Source organism: Haliaeetus albicilla, chromosome 3 (assembly GCF_947461875.1).
Source record: "Haliaeetus albicilla chromosome 3, bHalAlb1.1, whole genome shotgun sequence".
NCBI classification, from domain to species: domain Eukaryota; kingdom Metazoa; phylum Chordata; class Aves; order Accipitriformes; family Accipitridae; genus Haliaeetus; species Haliaeetus albicilla.
Genome location: NC_091485.1, coordinates 66,552,229 through 66,572,763, shown reverse-complemented (window position 1 = coordinate 66,572,763; position 20,535 = coordinate 66,552,229). Strand labels below are relative to the sequence as shown.

The 20,535-nt window shown below is 48.0% G+C and overlaps 1 long non-coding RNA gene across 5 annotated transcripts in view; it reads right to left on the bottom strand.

The window, feature by feature from the left end:
• The window catches only part of LOC138684831 (uncharacterized), a 144,105-nt gene that overhangs the window by 22,820 nt on the left and 100,750 nt on the right, over positions 1-20,535 (bottom strand). For 3 of the 5 annotated variants that reach the window (XR_011324136.1, XR_011324137.1, XR_011324138.1), the window contains one exon: positions 14,128-15,544. This is a non-coding gene — a long non-coding RNA (uncharacterized lncRNA). Of the gene's footprint in view, positions 1-13,348; positions 14,088-14,127; positions 15,545-20,535 lie in introns of those variants that run through there. The other 2 variants (XR_011324139.1, XR_011324140.1) reach the window with 2 other exon arrangements.

The window sequence follows — 20,535 nt, the reverse complement described above, 5'->3', positions numbered from 1 at the left end:
CATCACCTCCCTGATACACCCAGACTGGGCTGAGCAAGCTGTGCTGCTCCAGGCTCTCCCCTCCCAGCCCCTCCCATCCACCTCCCTCCATCTGAATTTATCTGCAGGACACAAGAACTGGACCCAGGTGGGGTCACCCTCCTGAAACAAACAGGCTGTTGACGGGGTCCAGTTCTTGTCTCCTTGCTTTTCTAGGTGCACATCTGCTGCTCTGAGACCTTTCTAGTAGAGCGTTTCACTCTGGGTTTTGGGCGTGGTTTGGTTTTTTTTTTCCTTTCTTGAGCTGTACAATCAAAACTGCATATGCCTTTTAAGTGTCTAAATATACATTTCATAGGAAATCAGTGTACAGGGGAAGAGGGGGAAAAAAACGCCACGTTACTGTCAAGATGCAAATAAAGCACTGGGTAGGAACTGAACCAGCCATACCTGTAATCTAGCCCTAGCAGTGCTTTTGCAGCACATGTGATACAAAATTAGGCACAGATTAGGAGATCCCTGCAAACGAAAAGACCATTTTGCCAGCTATAAATAATTTTTGGTGAAAAAATTTTGGTGGAAAAAGAAGAAGAGAATTGAAAACTTGGTCTAACACAGCATTTAGCCTAGCCAGTTTTGCAGGGGGAAAAAAAAAATAATAATTATCTATGTAACAACTTATCACAGCTCTACACATTTCTATCGGTAAATAAATGTAGCCATATTACAAGGATTGCCCATCTGTATTACGATACAAAGGCAAACAAATGCACACCGCCAGCTTTGGATGGAGGCTCTGGAATTTACAGAAGCAAGGAAAAATCAACAGGGGCTTTGCCTGAATAAAGACCACTGGTTTAAGCATACATGGCTTGCACCCATGTTCAGTGAACCAGCTTGGCTTGCCTGTGTGTGTGCACCCTTAAAGATAACTATCTCAATATATGTATATCAAAGAGGGAGAGAAAAAAAATCTCTCATGCAAAACGTGGTGATGTTTGCACAGATCTTGCAGATCTGGAGGAAGCTGAGCAGTGCTCTCACAAGAAGTCACAGCTCTGGAGTTGATAACTCCTCTGACGTGGTCATTTTCTGAAGGGTGAGCTCATCTGGCTGCCCCTACGACTTCTGCTCTACACACCACTGGTGCAAAAGTCACATAGCGAGCACGCAATGAGGTGACACAGCACTGCGGTCATCCAGCTCCTCGTTTTCTACAAGCTGGAGAACATTTTTTGGAGCCTTATTTTAGGCTTCAAAGTTTGGAGACTGGATTCTTAAGAAAAATGTGTGAAAACAGTCTGTTCCTCTTAACCACTGATGTGTCCATTTGCCTAGATGGTACCTTTACCCTGGAATTGGTGAAGTGTTGTGTTTTTTATGGAGCAAAGTCGCAGCCACTGGTGGCATGTAAGAGAACTGCAGCTCAGCGTCACCTCCTCTACAGTCAATCTTCTTCTGGATTTGGTTCCGTCACTCAGTTTCATCCAGCTGCTCCAAGCGCACCTCCCCATTCCTACAGTAACTACTAATTCTCATTGTACACCGGAGTGTAAATATAGCCGTCATCTAAGATGTTTGCAGCCATTAATTAAATTTCCAGCTCTAGGTAATGAGCTATCTCTCTTTGAAAGCAGCAGCTTTGACTCAGCATACGGTGGAGAGGGAGAGACCGTGCTTCTTCACTTTCTTCAAAGGTCAGCAAGGTAACGCCCCGGAAACCCCGAGTAGTAACACCTCGTCCTTAACCAAGGTACAGGAGCTGTATTTAGGCAGCTGCCTGATCACAAGAGCTGCAAGGACACGTGTCTGCTCAACAACGACCAACTTGAAATACGAATACCTTTAGCCGCCCTTGTATTTAGCTTTGCTCTGAAGAGTGTGCTGCTCCGCTGGTGGGACCCGCAGCGTATGGAAGAGCAGTTACTAGCAAAGCTAATTGCAAACAACATGGCTACTTAAGAGGGCTAAAAATAGCATCTGTGTATTAATAGATAGAGTGCAAAACTGGGACACAGAAGATGAAGATTCTCATCTCGAGCGCCGCAACATCCTACACGATCTTGGGCAAATCTCTTCATCTGTGTGTTTCGTTTTCACGGTTTACAAAGCAGGCAGAAAAATCACTTCTCAGAAAAGCTGTGAGGCTGAATTCCTCAACGCCCAGGAGCACCGAGAGGTCCTCTTCTGTATCTCCACGCAAGTGGAAAACATTCCTGTGTCAGCTGGACTGGCTCCCTGACAATAATTTTACACTGTTTATGCGGCAACTCAGGTGACAGTTCCCAGAAAGCTGTAACATTTACCTTAAATAGCTGAGTTCACTAATCGGTGATCAAAGGAACGCAGGCTTTGGAAACGGTTTCCAGTTGACCTGGAGCTGCTGGAGCAGAGCAGCAAGCGAAGCCCTGAGCACACCAGCTCGCACCCAGCACTGATCTGCAGGCAGGAAGACCATGGCAAAGGGGGAAACGTCTGACTCATTTAGTCCACACAAACTTTAGCCAATTTCAAAATCTTACGATTTGCATCTAGCTAATGACCAGAGACACAAAGACTTGTAAAAAGACATTATACAACCCTCTGCCTCCCCACCAGACAAGCCCAGCGCCTGAAAGCAGACATGAGAAATCAAGCCCTTCCTTCCCCCAATCTGCAACCTCTTAGTCAAACTAATTACGAAAGCAAACAAGCCCCTGACTACCCTTTCAGGCTGGACAAATGCCACCACTGTGCTGGAGGACATCTCCTGTACACTGGCCTGGCAGCAGGAGACCACAGCAGCCACCAGAAGAAGGAAAGGACATGAGGACTCACAGCTCCTTTCCCAAATCCCTGATGTCCCAGAGAAGCTCCAGTGCCCAAATCCTGACCAGCCTTGCAGGGGTACCAAGGCACCCTTGCACTGCTCAGGTTGCCACCTCCCCAGCTTCCAGGCTAGTCTTGAAACTTCACAGTGCTGATGGCTACGTGCAGGGTAGCCAGATGTGTGAAACCTCTGGTCCACCTGTGCAAGCTGCAGTTGTGTGGATGCAATCCTGGCATTGCCCCAGGATGCTGAATAAACCCTCTACATCTATCCCTCTGATGCAGCTGCTTGTACAGAAGAATTTAAAAAATTGTCTTTAATGACAATGCAACTTCTGTGCTATAGGAGACCTGCCTCCTAATAACTATAATGCAACATACCTTAACGAGTAAGAAAAGGGAATGGAAAATTAATGAGCTCCAGCTTTTGCAGAGGGCTTCATCTATTTATTTAAAAAAGAGAGCCTGAGTCTGAAAATGAGATGATGCAGTCCCATGGTAAATGACAGTAGTTATCCTATCTTTGCACTGATGTAGAAGAGATAAGACTCTGCCCTTCAGTGTTTTGTTACCTTCTGCTCAAGAGTTCAAGATGATAAAAAAAACAAACAGCAAAAAAACATAAAAGCCACAAACTGTACTGGTTTCAATACAAACAAACAAAATGTTTTCTTTAGCCATTTCTACCGTGGCAGAAGTGATATAAGCGGACCTTTCATATGACTATTGTGAAAAAAGCTGCAGGAGCATAACAAAAATTGAAATACGTTAGATGTAACTGTCAGCTACCGTCATCTCAGGCTGTAGCTGTTCCCACGCTTAATCTTTAAGATGAGCAAACCAAAACACCTAGCAGGGCTTCAAAAAGTCAGCATCCACTGGCTGCACAACTGGCTTCCTAACCAGGAGGAGTGGTGGGACCCCCCGAAGTGGAGGCTGAGTCCTGGAGGCAGAGCACTGAGCAGGAAGAGGAAGGATGGAGGGATGGAGGGGGACAGGAAGAGACACGGGAAGGAAGAGCAGTCTCCTTCCTCCTCCATGTTTCCCTCCCTGCCCGCTCTCATGGTACCAAATTACTTACTTAAGGCTTCTGCCACCCGCCATGTCTTCTCGTGGACATAAAGTCCTTCACCACCTTCAGGAGCAGGCGCTCAGAGAAACCCAAAGTTGCTGGCGCAAGGCAGTCCAAGTTCCTCACTGCGCTCCAGTAGTCCCAGGAGTAGACCCAGCTCAAGACTGAGGTGCTGGGACATCCTCGGTCGGCGGTGCTTAAGCCCTAGCTTTCCTGTGCAGTAATCCTCCTTGCGTTTGGCTGAGATGTTTCATGTCTCCTAAGACTCTGCAGTGGAAAGGGGGATGACCCCTCTCTTCTGTACTTTGCTCATCACAGTAATTCAGCTGTACGACTGCTGCAGCCCAGGACCTTGGCAAATGCATGGGGACTGAGCAGCACAGCAGGTCTTTGCTGTTGAAGGGGACTCATGGGTGGTACTCTGCAAACCATCACCAAGAACGCAAAAAGAAAGCAGCACCAAGTTACGACCCTGGGAGGAAAGAATGGACATGCCTGGTGCACGCTTCTTTCTTCTTTTTCAAGCAGATGGAACATTTTCAAACCTATGACCTGAATTTTTCTAAAATACCTCTTTATTCTGGGATAAAGTAATTCGTTGAGATGGAGGTGCTCTCCAAAGCCGATACCAACTGCACTTCTGATGGACCAAAGGATTTTTATCTACTTAAAGGTAGAACAAGACGCTTCAAAGTGAAAAAAATGCATAAACTGTCAAAAAAGTGTGGGTTTTTTTCTTTTTTTAAATAATCACCTAACTCATAAGCAAAGTGAAATTAAATTAAGAAAAGGGAAACTTTAGCAAAACACTGGGAAGTATTTAACAACTTCATGCATCTTCCTGTCGGGAAAAGCTTCCCATGGGAAGGTCGTCAGTGGGGGAGTGCAGTCACCACCGGCTTCCCAGCCCAGGGCTGCGCTGCCTAATCCGGCGCTGGCAGCATCGTGAGCAGCAGATGCGGCCGGTCCTTCCCAGCTCGCCCGCTGCAGGACAGAGTTCAGCTGACTTCATCGGAAGTGAATCCCCCCCCCTTTCTCTCCTCCCCCTGCGTCCCCCCATTCATGTTGGGAAAGAGCCTGGCAAACCCTGGGGAGATTACAAGGCAGGGGAAGCAGGAGGTTGAAACGCTCTGAGGCCCCGTACTGTCTAAAAGACAAAGTAATCGTGAAGCTAAAACAGATGCTTTGCTGAAAATAAAGAGCGGTTTACACAAGTCTCAAAGAGAAGCCAAAAAACAAAAATACCGTAGAGTCCCAGGAAACCATGAGCATCCTGCTCTTACAAATAACTATAATACTTGAGTCTACAATAACATTATTGCAATATTTTGAAATGGTGCTGAAAGATTACGTGTGCTGTTTGAAGGGTAAATTTGAGATGGCACAAAAAGGAGACCGTGCCGCTGCGTCTTATCTAATGAAAGCCCTGAGTTTAAAAAGATACGTATTTACAATTTACTCCCATGAGTGACACCAGGAAGACTGACAAGACCAGCCACTCGGGCACAGGGACGAGCAATCACCCATTTAAATGATCTCTCAACAACCAGAGCAAGAGATGCCAAGAGAAAGCCCATGGAGAGAGAAGCCAGCAAATGCCACTTTTAAATGTAGTTATGCTCGACTCCCATCCAATTTGGAGGGACAACCTGTTTCCCCAGAGACCCAGAGAGGAGCGATAGTCCAAAAGAATATTTCTGTAGGTTCACAGACATTTGCCCATGGCCTTTTATGGTGCTTTGACCCAGCTCACCTGTGCAGGTGAAAGGATGCTCAGGTTCTGGGCTCATCCACTCCTCCTCCTTTCTGCTGAACCTGCCACTTCCAAGTCACAGCAGCTGCCAGTGGTTTCTTGGCATGAGCATGTCTCTGCTGCTGAAGAGACAAACTGCCATGTTTCTTCCCTGTCAGTTAATGCAAATGGATCAATTGCAATAGGGGATCACAACTTGCAGGATTTGAAGGATCATAGTCACAGAATGGTTTGGGTTGGAAGGGACCTTAAAGATCATCTAGTCCAACCCCCCTGCCACGGGCAGGGACATCTTCTACTAGATCAGGTTGCTCAAAGCCCCATCCAGCCTGGCCTTGAACACTTCCAGGGATGGGGCATCCACAACTTCTCTGGGCAACCTGTTCCAGTGTCTCACCATCCTCATCATAAAAAGCTTCTTCCTCATGACCAAACTAAACCTACCCCCTTCCAGTTTAAAACCATTGCCCCTTGTCCTGTCACTACAGGCCTTGGTAAAAAGTCTCTCTCCATCTTTCTTACAAGCTTCCTTTATATATTGAGAGGCTGCAAGAAGGTCTCCCTGGAGCCTTCTCTTCTCCAGGCTGAACAACCCCAACTCTCTCAGCCTTTCCTCATAGGAGAGGTGTTCCAACGAGACACTGGGGTAGATAAAGGCATCTCTCCTGGAGGTGAGCCCACCCCTGGAGTTTGGGCTCTATTTCTATTATCTATCTGATGAACACCTCTGGTTGCTATGCTTCCTAACCCACCCACCCTTTTGAATGGCAAAAGGACTCTGCATTGTCTTTCCCCAATTTCTGGAGCTCCAGGTGAGGAGCAAGTCTGCCAAGCAAGGGAGCAGCACAACTAGCAAGATTTGGCTCTACTTTGTGCTGCTTTCCAGAAAGCTTGAAGCACCCGTGCAACTGTCCTGGGACCTGGCAGTTAAACTCTGCTGCAGCTGCATCGCAGGTATTCAAGACCACGCCTCATGGGTTTTACATTCACTGGCTACTTATATACACTGAATTCAAAAATGGAGAAAAATCCTTCTACCTACTGCCACCTCAAGCCATCTCTCACCCCGCTGCCAGCGCAGCTTTCCGCAGACTTCCCTTCTGCACCGACAGGTGATTTTTGAACCTCAAGTTGAAGCCAGACCTGTACAGAAATGACAGCCCCTTTGTTTAGTTCTTATGTGGCCAAAATACCCGCAGCCCAATTACAGCTGAAAACTCCTACTGCCCAGCAAAAAGAGCTGCCATTTTTTCACATGCAGAACCTTGTGGCATAGAGTGGAGAAAAGGAAAAACAGAAGGAAAAAAAAAGTGATGAAAAAAAGGAGAAAAAGGAAAATAAGGGGGAAAAGGATGGAAAGGACAAAAAGACCGGGTGGGGTGACTTTAGTAAGGCTCAGGCACTAATCCAGCACTTGTTCACCTGGCATAGTGCCCACGAAGAACAGGCTCTGCATTAGGTACCAGGTCCCCTACACGCTGCCCAGCCCCAGGCTTTAGCCTTTCTCCTGCACAGACGGCCCCATGATCACGTTTCGATCCTTATAAATTATTTATATCAGATATGAGGAAGCAGAGACATTAGAGATGGAAAAGATGCACCAGCCCATCCCCTGGGGAAGAGAGCTGGATCCTTCCCTGTGTCACACGACCAGAGCAGTGATGCTCCGTCTCTCCTTGGGAAGGTGTTTTGCTGCTCAATGCCCTCACCAGGCTGAATTTCTTCATGATATCTTGGCATAAATTGTATTTGTTTTGACCTGTAATGCCTTCCTCCTGGCATTACCACCTGCCTGCATCCCATGCAGTCCTCTGGACTTGCACAGCATCACTGGGACACTTCCCTCTTTAAAATTTTCAAAAGAAATGAATCATTCTGCAAACTCCAGTAAAAGATACCTTAAAAAATAATCTGCAGAAAAAGTATTTTAAAAAAAAATATTAAATCAGACTAATTTTGAAAACCGAGGACCTTCAGCTAGAACTTCACTCTTCCTGCCTTCGCCTCCCAGAGGGGGAGGGCAATCGCTAGCTAGGGATGCGGTCAGCAGAAAAATATTTCCTGAGCTACGGACTGCCTGCTTTGTAAAGTTATTCCTGCAGCACCAAAGGAAACGAGTAACTCCAGCGCAGCTTCATCCTGCATCCCGTGATGCTCAGCCAGCTGGAGTTTGCGGGACAGGGCAGCACCCACCCACCTGAACATTTGGCAAAGTTCAGAAAGCACTTAACAACCCCATCCCCGTCCCAAGCATCACATTTTAAGAGCTAACTCCCTTCTGACAACTGAGATAGAGTACGTAAAGGAGCATGTCAGACTTTGAACTCCACGGTAATTCACGTCCTTGCCAGGATTTGCACATTCCTTCTCTTGGCTCCAAGAGCTGCCAGTGTTTCCTTCACTTACACAGAGCTTCGTGCAGATGAGACTCCTGCCATGAGTTGTCAAGATTTACTGTAACTTTGGTTCAGATCAGGAAAGCACGCCCACGTGCGCTTAAATCACTGCCAAGGTCAAGGGCACCCGGTTGCATGCTCCCATACTCTGAAGGAATCAAGATTAAACCCTTTTTTTTTTTTCCACTGGATAAAAAGACATTGAGAATCTTAATTAAAGCTAGATGGCAATTACCTAAATGAGCTGTTTGTCACTGTAACAAATCAGGTGGGAAGATGATCAAGCACAGTTTGGATGTGAGGACAGAAATTGGATGGGGAAAAGCCAGCTCTGAGAGTTTGGCCAGGCAAGCACAGGGTGCAGGACACAGCATTTATACACACCACCTTTGAAAACAGGATTTGTGTTTGCAAGATGCCAAAGCTATAGAGGAGAGGTTGCCATCTAACTTTTACTGAAGATTCCCCTTCTAACAGACATTTTCTGACCTGCTCAAAATGAGAGGGACCGAGCTTGTCCGCTTCTTCCCCATGGTATAATGCATTTCTGCTGGCTTGTCCTGCTTCGCATGCATGAACCTATGCTGGCACTGGGAAGCCCTGAGCATGGAGCAGATGTTTTGGAGGCTCTTCTAGACTCAGGACTCCTACTTGGCTGGCAGCAGCTGTGCTGAACAGATTTGGTGATTCAAGTATTTGGGAATATTTGGTAGTTCAGCCCTTCCAGTCCCCATTCCCGCGCTCCCAGAGATACACATGGGATGGCTACCAGCCAGTCAACCACAGCCCCAACAGGTTGCTCCATAAGTCTCTGCTGCAACATCACCCGAGGCTGTGCCACAGCAAGACCAGAACTGGGCACTGACAATGTCCCAGCCACGTGCTGGAATCACTTCAACCTTCCTCTTATAAGCGTGCAAGCCTAACCCAGAAAATGGTTTCTAGCAAGAGCACTGCAGGTTCCAGGTTGACTGTGCTCTGGTGGCTTCTAGAGAAGAATTACCTCAGCTGACAAACAAAATTACAGGTTTGGGGTTTTTTTTCCAACTGCAAACTCAATCTGGGAACTGAAAGCAAAGATGTGAGCTCTCATCATCATCTTAAGCACCGCTACCTGGCACGTAATCTCGACACACTTGAGATGCACATGCTATGGGTACACTGGGTGCATGCTGTGGGTATGTGGGCTACTTGCCATGATGCTGTGGGTGTGTGGGTTGCATGCCATGGATATGCAGGATGCTTGCTATGGGTATGCAGGGTGCATGCTGTTAGCATATAGTATATGCACACCATGGGTTTAGGGGGTGCATGCTGCAGGTATGCGGGGTGCACACCGTGGGTATGCGGGGTGCACACTGTGGGTACGCTGCCTGAAACCAACTCAGCCAAGGTTATCTGCAACAATTCAGAAGCCACGGCAAGGCTCAATGCCTGAGATGACGGACAGACAGAACACATGGTCAGCAGTTAGAGGGAAACTCCTCTCCTCTTTCTTTTAACAAATCCAACATTATACTGCAATAGGATGAAGAGCAGGCGCCCAGCCGGACAAGTCAGGCTGACTCAGCTGGGAGTGACCTGGCTACACCGGCTGGTTGCCCCAGCTGGCCACCAGCCCCGAACACAGGGCTTCCCCACGACTGCCTGCAATCCACCCTGAGGCAACCACCCATTTCCACAGGATGGGACAGCACTGCACCCAAAGGTAAACCGGCGATAAACAGATACCTCAGCAGGAGCTAGGTAACGGGGAAAAACCTGACTGGGGTGGTGCGATGCCGTGTGGACCTGGCCAGGGAAGGAAGCCCAAGGGCCAACTGGTCACCCACCGCCCCAGAGACCTCCAACCCAGCGTGACCAGCATTTGGGCACCAGCGGTGGTGGTGCAGGGCCAGGGGCTGACGGGACAGCCTGAGGTCAGTGCAGTGAGGCTGGGCCGACTCAGCGTGATTCGGAGAGGAATATGGTGAAGAGAGAAAGGCCGAAGGAAGGGGGACCCAGCTCACACATGATGGCACGCGGAGGCGCCTGGGACCCCCATGCTGTGAGCTGTGATGGGTGCTGGGCTGCGTAACAGAAAGCAGAAGGCAGGACACAGAAAAAACTCAAAATCAGGCTGTGGATGCTGTTTCAGGAGAAGGAGGAAGGCTGTACGTCCCCAGGGACGGTGCCACCCATGAGGAGGGTGGCACCGTCCCACTCTGACCCCCACCGCCCTGCCCTGGGGACGGGGCTCCCTGGGGATGCTGCACCCATCAGTCTCAGCATTTCTTGCAGGCTGACAAAGAGGACGGCTGCTGCAAATGGCCGAAGAGCTTCCCTGAGGAGTCACTCATGGCACAGTCTTGGCACACCGCCACACCACGGAGGGCTGTTTTCTCCAGGCATCTCACGGGATGCTGCAGAAAGCGGTGCTGGCAGTTTGGCTATCTGAAATGAAGCAGTCGCCTCCAGGCAGTGTCACTCGGAGACCCGTCCCACACTCCCAAGAGCATGCCAGGGCTGAGCTGGCAAGGGTGCTCATGGTGGGACCCTCAGCCACAATGTCCTCACTGTATCTGGCATAGCTGTCAACCTTACACCAACATACAGTGTTTTGCTGCACACCTGGGACTTGACCTCCTGCTGTGTATTAGGTGGCTGCCACAAGACAGCTTGGAGATACTTGTAATTAAAAGGTGAGTGAAGTAACTTGCTATTGTCACAGAAAAACTGAAAAACTCACCTGAGACCATCTAGCAGAAGAAACCCACGGTGCACTTTCAGACAGTCTCTCTCCACGGAGGAGAGCATTCTACCAGATTTATTCTGAGCTGAGAAGATGACCCTGCCCTGTCCTTAGTACAACCCTGTAAGAGAGTATTGACATGGCAAAGATACTCTCCTGCGAGGAGAAAAGAAAGAAGCTAATTCAGAGCTGCCTTTTCCAGGAACCTCCTACGGAGAGTTTGACCACGCTTGGGGGGCTGGGTGGGTGGCTGGCCTTGCTTTCTGCCCAGGGGGGCTCCTAGGGACAAACCTGCCTTTGTGGACAGAGCCTAGCTAGAGGAAAGGACAATCCACCAACAGGTCCCTCTGCTCTCCATCAAGGGCTTTGCCCAGATCCATTGCAGAAGCCGAATGCCCCATGCTGTCAGTTCCGCACCGCAAAGAGGCAAAGAGAAGGCAAAGGGAAGATGCTGTGCAGGAAGAAGCTCTAAGGAAGAGCAGTTGTTTCTCCCTGGCTCTCTCCTACCTACTAAACACCCAGAGAACACCTTGAATCATTGGCAGCTACCAGAAAAACTCCAAAGCACGCAAGAGAGAAAGGGAAAGAGAGGAAGGCAAACAACCCATCCATTAAAGAAGTGGGAGGATGGACAGACGAAGTTTTATGCAAGCTGTGAGTAAGTCTGGAGAAAAGCTATGGTTGCTGGTAGGAGGGGATGGTTATTTACACCACCTAATTTGAAGCAAAGCCTTTGTGTGCAGCAGGAGAAGAGGGTCCCTGGCTCCTACTGGCTGTGAAGCCTGAAGTTATCAGCTATGCATACAAGGACCTTCCAAGCAAAGCTGTGTTTGCACAGCTGTAGGCCCCTCCATTTTAGTTAAACGAACAGCCTCGCTTCCCCTCCTCAATCCCACGTCCTCCCAGGCACGTGGACAATCCTCGGATCTGCAACAAAACCTTGACGCAAGCGCCTCTGACCTACAGACACAAATCCATTTATTGCTGGGCCGGGAGGCTGGACAATGAGGAGCGGTGTCTCAGAGCTGGGTGCCAGGGCCCTCTCTGATTCAGCAAAGCCCTTGATAAGAAATGTCATCCTCCATTGAGTAATTTTAGCCTGTGAGATAAGAATCTCTATCAGGCTCAAACATATGGCTGGCTGCAGAGCACGCAGCAAAATGAGACGGGTAATTTATTTGCTTGTGCTAAGAGCACTCCCAGACTCAGAAAAGCTGATGCAATGAAATAAATAGTAAGTGCCAAATTACACTCCATTCTTCTTTGGAGACCTGGAAGAGGTTCCTGCGAGATACAAGGGGATGTATCTCTCTCCTCCGACCATGAAGCACCGAGGAGACAACAGTACTACACAACTAAGGAAGATGGGGCTGCGTGGGATTTTCTAAGCTCTGTTCCACTCATTAAACGCTACTCATTATGCAGGAACTTACACCCACAGATATGACCGGTGCTCTGTATGAAGTGCCAGTAGATGCTTTCCAGGGAAGGAAGTGATTAAGTGACAGAATCACACAGGACCGAGGGCTGAACTCCAGTCTCCTGAGATAAGCCCTAGTCGTTAGAGCAGGACCATTGGTCCGCCCAGTGCTGCAGCGTTCCCCTGCCAAGTCCAACTTAGCACCTCTGATTCAGGTCACCTGGGCTAATCCGCATAAACATGATATTGGGCCAGACATCGCATGGCTTGGGTTGCTCAGAGTAATGAACTCCCTAACCTGTGACGGGAGCATCTGATCCATGGGGACAACTCAAGGACACTCCCAAGAAGCACTCAGCACATCTAACCACTGGTTGCGGGGAGGATCTGGTGGGGAAGGCTCACGCCTAGACAGCGCTTTCTTACGCTCTTTCCTCTCCTGGTTATCATCGAGGGAGATATCAAACTAGGTGGTCTCACTGTGTACAGCCACTTCTATTCCCTCTCATCTTCAACAGCATGGCTGCTGTTCAACATGTATTACACACTTTTTATGGGTTTGTGTGGTGGGGTTTTTTGGTAGCGGGCGAGGGGGCCGCAGGGCCGGCTCCTGTGAGAAGCTGCTGGAACCTTCCCCGGCTCCAAGTTGGACCTGCTGCTGGCCCAGGCCAAGCCCACCAGTGATGGTGGTAGAGCCTCTGGGAGAACGGATTTAAGAAGGGGAACCTGCAGTGAATAGGGAATTGGAATGTGAGAGGAACCCCTCTGCAGACCCCCAGGTCAGTGAAGAAGGAGGGGAAGAGGCGATGCCCCCACAGCCCGTGGTGAGACAAGATGGCAGGCTGTCCCCCCCAGCCCACGGAGGGGAGCGGGGGAGCGGAGGCCCCCCAGGATGGCCGGGACTCTGTGGGAAAGCCCGCTCTGGAGCAGGCTGGGACTGAAGATCGGCCTGCGGAAAGGACCCACGCCAGGGAAGTTTGGGAAGAATGGCGGCCTGCAGAGAGGACTCATGTTGGAGAAGTTCGTGAAGGACTGTCTCCCATGGGAGGGACCCTACGGTGGAGCAGGGGAAGAGTGCGGAGTCCTCCCCCTGAGGAGGAAGGAGCGGCAGAGACAAGGTGTGAGGAACTGACCCCAACCCCCATTCCCTGTCCCCCTGCACCGCTGGGGGGGTTCGTAGAGAATCCAGGAGTCAAGCTGTGCCCAGAAAGCAGGGATGGGTGGGGGGAAGGTGTTCTATGGTTTGGTTTTACTTCCTAATATCCTTGTTTTGATTTGATTGGTAGTAAATTAAATTGATTTTGTTTCTTCCCCAAGTTGAGCCTGTCTTTTGCCCATGACCATAAGTGGTGAGTGATCCCTCCCTGGCCTTGTCTCGACCCACAAGCCTTTCTTCATATTTTCTCCTTGTCCCACCGTGGCCGGGGCGGGGGAGTAAGTGAGCAGCTGCGTGGTGCTTTGTTACTGGCTGGGCTTAAACCACAACAACACTCCCACACCATCACCTTTAAATGGGGGAATTTTACTCTTAAACTGAAGATTAACATCCAAACGTCCACTCTGAAACAGAAACTCACACTTAACCTGCAAATATTTCAACATGGTGCTTCCAAGGAACTCGGCCAGACACAGACTTTGAAAATGTCCTTCCTCGTTCTGATTCAAACCCGCTGTAGAAACGTAGTAGCTACACACTTGGCCGTACATAGTGTCTTCACTGATGTGAAATCAATGTTGCTTCCTGGCCAGTGGTATCTTTCCATCACCAGATCTACCCATGTCATTGGCATTCTCACTGGAAATATCAGCAGTTAAACCAATGACTGAATGAGTCAAAGAGATTAAATACTTCTTGCTAATACTAAGAGATGGTCCTTCCAGCTCAGTGCTGAGATATGGGGGTGAGGGGGAGCAGTGAAACCTCTAATCTGCAAAAAACGAGGGGATTTTAATCTCAATGGAGTTCAATTCAGCATTTTTCATCATTGCCAAATTTATTAGGGAATGTTAACATGATGATACAGGTCTATACGCACATGCTGGCATGGCCTTCATGGCAACATCACACATAGCAACCTCAGTGGGAGAGTCTGATGAACCCTTTCCACCCTCACCACCACACAGCCTTCACACAGACCAGCTGGACTGCACAAAGTGCAGCAGACAAAAGCCACGTATCCCTCATGCCCGTTGAGTTGTACCACTAGAACAGACCAAGCTTAAGACACCCCTCTTCCATCCTGGCCAGACCTCTCCTCTGAGGAATGCTTCCAGCACTCCAGAGCCCAGGGCACAACAAGCGAGGAGCCACACGTGTTTATGAGGAAAAACGTTTGCAGCAGGAGAGAAGCTAAAAAATAAATCAAGCTTCAACTTTCTTTTCTGCAACCAACATTTTTCAATTCTCCAAAGGTGGTAAATTGAAACCAGGTAATTTTGCTCTATTTTTTCCAGCTCCTGCCCTTCTCCTCATGTGGCTCTGTACGAGGCAATGCGGTAAGCCCATTTATTTCAGCTCTCATACTCTTCTCAGTATCTCATCAGTTTCGAAAATACATCACTGCTGTGCTCTGGAGCTGGAGCTGCAAACAGTGCAGATGAGTGTGAGGGACTTGACCTCCTTACTTCCAAAAATAAAGCAGCAAGTTCCTCTGGCATAAAGTAAAGGCACAAAGCTTCCTCCAGAAGCAATATATTTAATGTGTGTGTGTGAGCAGAGATGCTTGGAAAATTAAGTCTTAGATATGTGGACAAGTAAGACTGTAGAAATTCGCTAATCATTTTTACATGAAGCCTGCTCAAGTGTCTGCTGGCCTCTGCAATGGGCTCTGAACAGGTGACACAGGACATTGGAAGTGGGCAAGGGAACAGGAGGGTGGTTGGGGGCAGCAGGAGAAACTACTCAATCAAAAGTCAATGCCTGGACTCACCCACTTCTTGTCTGATGGATATTTGAGTGAGGTGGGAAGGAGGGAAAATATTTGGCTGGTTTGGGTTTTTTTTTTACCTTGTTATGAAGCTTCAGTCCCACTCTGGAGGTCAAGAAGCCGGCTTGTAGCATCACCTCTCCTCCTCCCTCCTGTATCTTCTTCCCTTATGCACTCTCCTCCCAGGCAAAATCCATCTCTAAAACGAGAGCTATACTCCAGGCTTTTCTCCTTTTAAGAGCTCCGAACAGCAACAAAGCACTGATTTTAGTTACTTGTGCAAAGCAGTCAACTCTGTTCTTTCTCCTGTGTGTAACATTGGAGATATAAACTTAAGCTCCCCTGTCCCCAAAGTCTAGGGGGAGGGTTGTCTGGCGAGTTCAGAAAGTCTTTTGAAATATTGTAATCCAAGCCAAATTGCAGCTTGTCAAGCTTCATCATCCAAACAGTGGCTGCACCTATAAAGAAAACACAATTTTAATTTCTGGATCAGGACAGACTGACAAACTTTCAGGTTTTATGTCTGGTTCACCCTTCAAGGGATACCTTGACCTTGCAGTACTGACAGAAGAACACCTTGTTCTTGCCTGCAATTTCAGCCAACAGAAGATACTACTCAAGTAGAGATGAACAAGGGATGTCAAAGAAAGCTGAAAAAAACCAATTCTATCATCCTTGGAGGGTTTCAAGATGTTGAATTTTTTTTCCCCACTCTAAATGAGTGGGGGGAAGAAAAAAAAAAAGATAAAAACCTTGAAATTTTGAAGGTTGCTAAATTCAAACTCATTTTGATTTGAAGCACTTTGTTTCAACAGTTGGCAAATTTCCTTTCAGTGTCATGAACTTTTTACACTTTCCATTGTAACTTGCATCAGAAACAAAGAGTCATTTCAAATACAAACCAAAATACAAACACAGTTGGAAAGTTTAGATGTACTGTCAGTAGCCAACCCTCTCCAAAACTTTACCATACTTTTCCCAAAAAGGAGGATTTATTGAAGCCAACTCTCTCCTGAGGGTGCATTCAACTTCAAGACAGTGGCATATTACTGAAAAATTCCCAGTCAGTTCAAATGCCAACAAAGGAAACACCAAGCTACTTTAATCAAATTAAATGGATTTTAATACACAATGCAATACAGTTAGTTTTCCATGTAAATTCTATCCTAAAACAATTTCAGTGCTCAACTACAGATTCACATAGACTAGCAAAATGACTACATTGTGTGTTGATTAATACTAACGCAGACAATGCTCCACTGGGTATAAAATACTGGACCTATGAGGAGGCAGAAAAAACTCCAAAAATCAGATCTAGATTAGATTCTAAGTTTTGTCAAAAATAGCAGGTTTTTGTGTACAGAGAGAAAAAGAAACACACTATCTAGGTACTTAATCAAAGATTTTTGGAATGTCCAGGAGTTCCTCCTGTGGACACTGGCCAGATGCAAGCAGTCCAACATAATGGTCCTGAGAAAGAAATAACAAGCCTTCATCTGCTTTCAGGGGACATTTGAAAGAGATGGAGAGTCAACACAATGGAGACGTCTGCAAGGCTTCTTTGGATGGCAAAAGCTGCAGAAGATGGAACCGGCAGCCCCATCTCATTAGGAACAAACTGCAAACTCCAACCCAGCAACCAAGGAGGACTGCCAGGGTAGGTGACACAGAAACTAGTTCACGTTTAAGAGGTAGCTGGGAATAACTTGTAATTTAGCCTCATAAAAGAAGAGATCTCTTTTATCAATGGATGATTGGTCTTAGCCAGATTTAATGTCCTTGGTTACAGAGACCCACAGTGGAGTGACAGGCTGGCAGGAGAAGCAGGAGAGCTGGTCTGTACTGCTGAAAAAAATCTTCCCTTGGGCACAGAATGTGGCACAGGAGGTACAAAGCCACCAAAGCTCAAACATATTTTTGGTAGGGAAGCTGAGAGTGGTGGATCACCTCATTGCCAGAGGAAACAAGATCATAACTAGTGTGGTGGAACCAAATGGCTCTGGCATTCCCTGGGAGCATGGGAAGGACAGCTAGGAAGATGGGAATTGGAAAAAGGGCGCAAGACATGAGGCTGGCAATACCATCCACAACTCCAGAGATGGGTCTCTCTTGACCATCTCTTGCTGCCTTCTGTATTTACGTGTCAAGCATTTACATGCTGCAGCATCTCCCTTGCTCCAAGACCTGCTGTGCCGTTTTGGGGCCCTGGCTCTCTAAAGGCCCCCACACACACGTACCAAGCCGCTGCAGGCTCCTCTTGGGTTGTTCAACGCTATTCATCGCGTCCATCTCCATCCCGTGAATCACTAGGCCAGGCCTGCTCCCTGCCATGTAACCAAACGCCCCTGATGGCCCATCCTTGGCCAGGTCATGCATGATGCTGTGTCATGCATTAGAGAGGAAGAAACACAAATAGGATGAGATCTACGCCTTTGGGCCATCCATCTCACACACACCTACCACATCAATGTCTCCTCCGCACTGAAGTGCTTTGCCACACCCCAACCACACGCTTCCACCTTCTTTCCCCATTTTAACCTGCACAACCTCCAACGTCACCTCACCACCCCTGGAAGGAGGTGACACACTAGCCCTAATTTTGGGTGACGAGATTCTTTTTTTATTCAAAGACTTTGTGGCTGCTGAGCACCTTTCAAGACCAGGTCTCCACGTCAGTACTTTCCAACGAGCACCACAAACTGGTCTTCTCTGAAGACACGCTCTCTGTGACATTGAAAATAAGCCACCAGCAGAAGTTGTTAAGGAAGAGGCAGAAAGAGCAGCGCAGCGTGAGAAGCTCCAGCGCACACTAGGGCAGGGCACGTATCGGAAGGGCTGTGACCATAAATCGAGCGTTTGCAATGTGCAGCCTAGAAAGAGACTGCATGGCTCAGGGCATCTGGAATTACGGTGCGTTATCCTCAGGCTGCCAGCGATATTCCCCTGGGCAGGGCATGACGCTGACACAGTAACATTAAAAGCACAGCTTCCAGTAGCATCCCAGCTGCCTGAAGCCCTGGCATGAGGCAGCTGAGCTGTCCCAAAGCTGACCCTCCCTGGGAGGAACACCGCATGCTGACAATCCTGGCACAGGGATTAGCAAGGCAGTGTTGAAGTGCTAAACGCAGATACAATCAGGGAGCAAAACAGCTTCCCATGAATAAGGGGACAGGCAGGAATATCTTTTCACGCATCGGTCTCTGCACAAGAGGAGCTTGCCCTGTTCTCGGCTGAAGTCAACATTCAGACGGACAAATGTCTTGCCCACGTGCCTGAGCTGCAACAGCACAGGTACACAGTGACCTGTAACCAGGCAAACCTGGGCACAGTACATACAACAATTACATGCAAGGCTACCTCCAAACACCCTACCCAAATGGTAAAAGCAAGAATAATTTGGGTTACGGTCTGGATTGCCTTCCTCTCCCACGCTTCCTTGGCAGCTGGTTGTCCCTGCTTCTGCTGCTGTCTAAATTTCCCCCTCCTCCATTCCTGCATTACTAATAAATTATCATCACACATAGCAGCAAGCAGTAAAATGCACCAGCAGGGCTGCTGAAGGCACCGACTTCAACAGTGGCTTAAGCAGATGTGCTAAGGAAACATCTGGATGTTATTACCAAAAGACTTTCTAGGTTCTCCCATCAGATCAACACCTCTGTTTCCTCTGAGTCATTATACATAAGAAACAACATAAATCTGATAATAAAAGCACCCCACTTGGAAATACAGTCAGCCCTCTGTGTCTAACATCTAGAAATATGCTAGCACTGACCCAAACCCTCAATAGGGGCAGCCGACCCATGACTTCCCAGCAAGAAGCATGGGTGCTACCCTCTGTAGCCAGCAGCAGCAGGTTTGGCTGGTACAGAGCTTGCAGGTTAACCATCTCCACAGTTAATCTCCATGGCAGAAAGTGATCCATCAAGAGCTGAAGAGGTCGAAAAAAACTGCAGGACTCTGGAGCCCAGTGGCATGCAGTCTGTCCTGCCCCACCGTGCATTGGAGATACATCTCAGTGTTATTTCCCTCTTGTGAGCCACTTTCCTTCCCCCAGCTCTATAAAATACGTTCCTAGCAGCTTTCAGCTATATAAAGGTTTTTGACATGTGGCTGGTACAGTGGAAAGGTTGGACTAAAACTCCTTTCAGAATACAAACCAAGAAAAAAATACATCAAAAAGACTAATGAGACGCTTGGCGTATTAAAGAAATGGCGACATGGAAACTTTTCAAACATATGAGACCTACAGGACTGGCTGAGGTAAGAAGCATAATTAGCCCAAGGTGAGCTCGCAAGGCAGGTCCACAACGCTTGGATGCAGAAATGAGGGATGTCACGTACCAGCAGAGAGGCCCTGTTATCTTTGGGCCTTGGGCTGGCACAGTCGATGGGAGTGCGAGGTTTAATACTTGTACCCACACTTCAAGGATAATGCTGGAAAAACTGGAGAGAGTTCAGAGGACAGCCGCAAGAACAAAACCAGGCTTGTACCAAGGAGCTCAAGGAAGTCAATCAAAGAGAAAGTTAAAAGGTACCTCACAGCCTGTAAGTACCTGTCAGGAAGAGTGCTCTTCAGTCTACCAGACAAAGGCATAACAAGACCAAAGGTTGAAAGTTGAAGCTCGACAGAAAACAAACCAGGAACAACAATACCGTTTTTCAACACTGCAGGTAATTAACAGGGGGAGAAGTCCTCCAACTGGCAAGGCCAACGATCCAGCACTGGCAAATTTTAAAATAAGATGGGATTCCACGTTGCCTCTCTTGCTCCCCCAAAAATGCATGTCTGGGTCCACCCACAACTGTTGAACCCAGAGTGGAAACTAATTTGAGGAATCTCTGTTATACAGCAGGTTGGACTGAACAAGCACCATGACCTTAAAACCTAGAAATCAATGAGGTACAAAGAACAAGAGGCCCAATTATCAGTGGTTGGGCCCCTCCAGTCCCAGATCCCTGCCCCATCCGCAGGTCCTCTGCACCCCATCACTACCAAGACTTGGATTTTGCCGAAGAACAGTGAAAGCAAGAAAACCACACCAATTTTTTTTTTCCAGCCAATGAACTGGAGAAAATCACAACCAGACAAAAGCAAGTAAAAAAATTACACCAATAGGAAAGAAACAAAGCACAATATAAGAAGTTTTTTACAGTGAGAACAATCATTCACTGTAACAACCTCCCCAGGGACGTGGTGGAGTCCCTATCACTGGAGGTTTTCAAGATGCAACTGGACAACGTGTTAGATAATCTCATCTAGGCTCCCTTTCCCAGGAAAGGTTGGACCAGATGATCTTTCAAGGTCCCTTCCAACCTGGGCTGGTCTGTGACTCTACGAAAGGCACACAAAACTTTCCTGTGTGTTTTTTTTCAACTCTGAGAGAAGGGGATTTAAGTTCTCTTTCACAGTCAGAATGATTTCTTCTCAGCACACGTATTCCCTTCC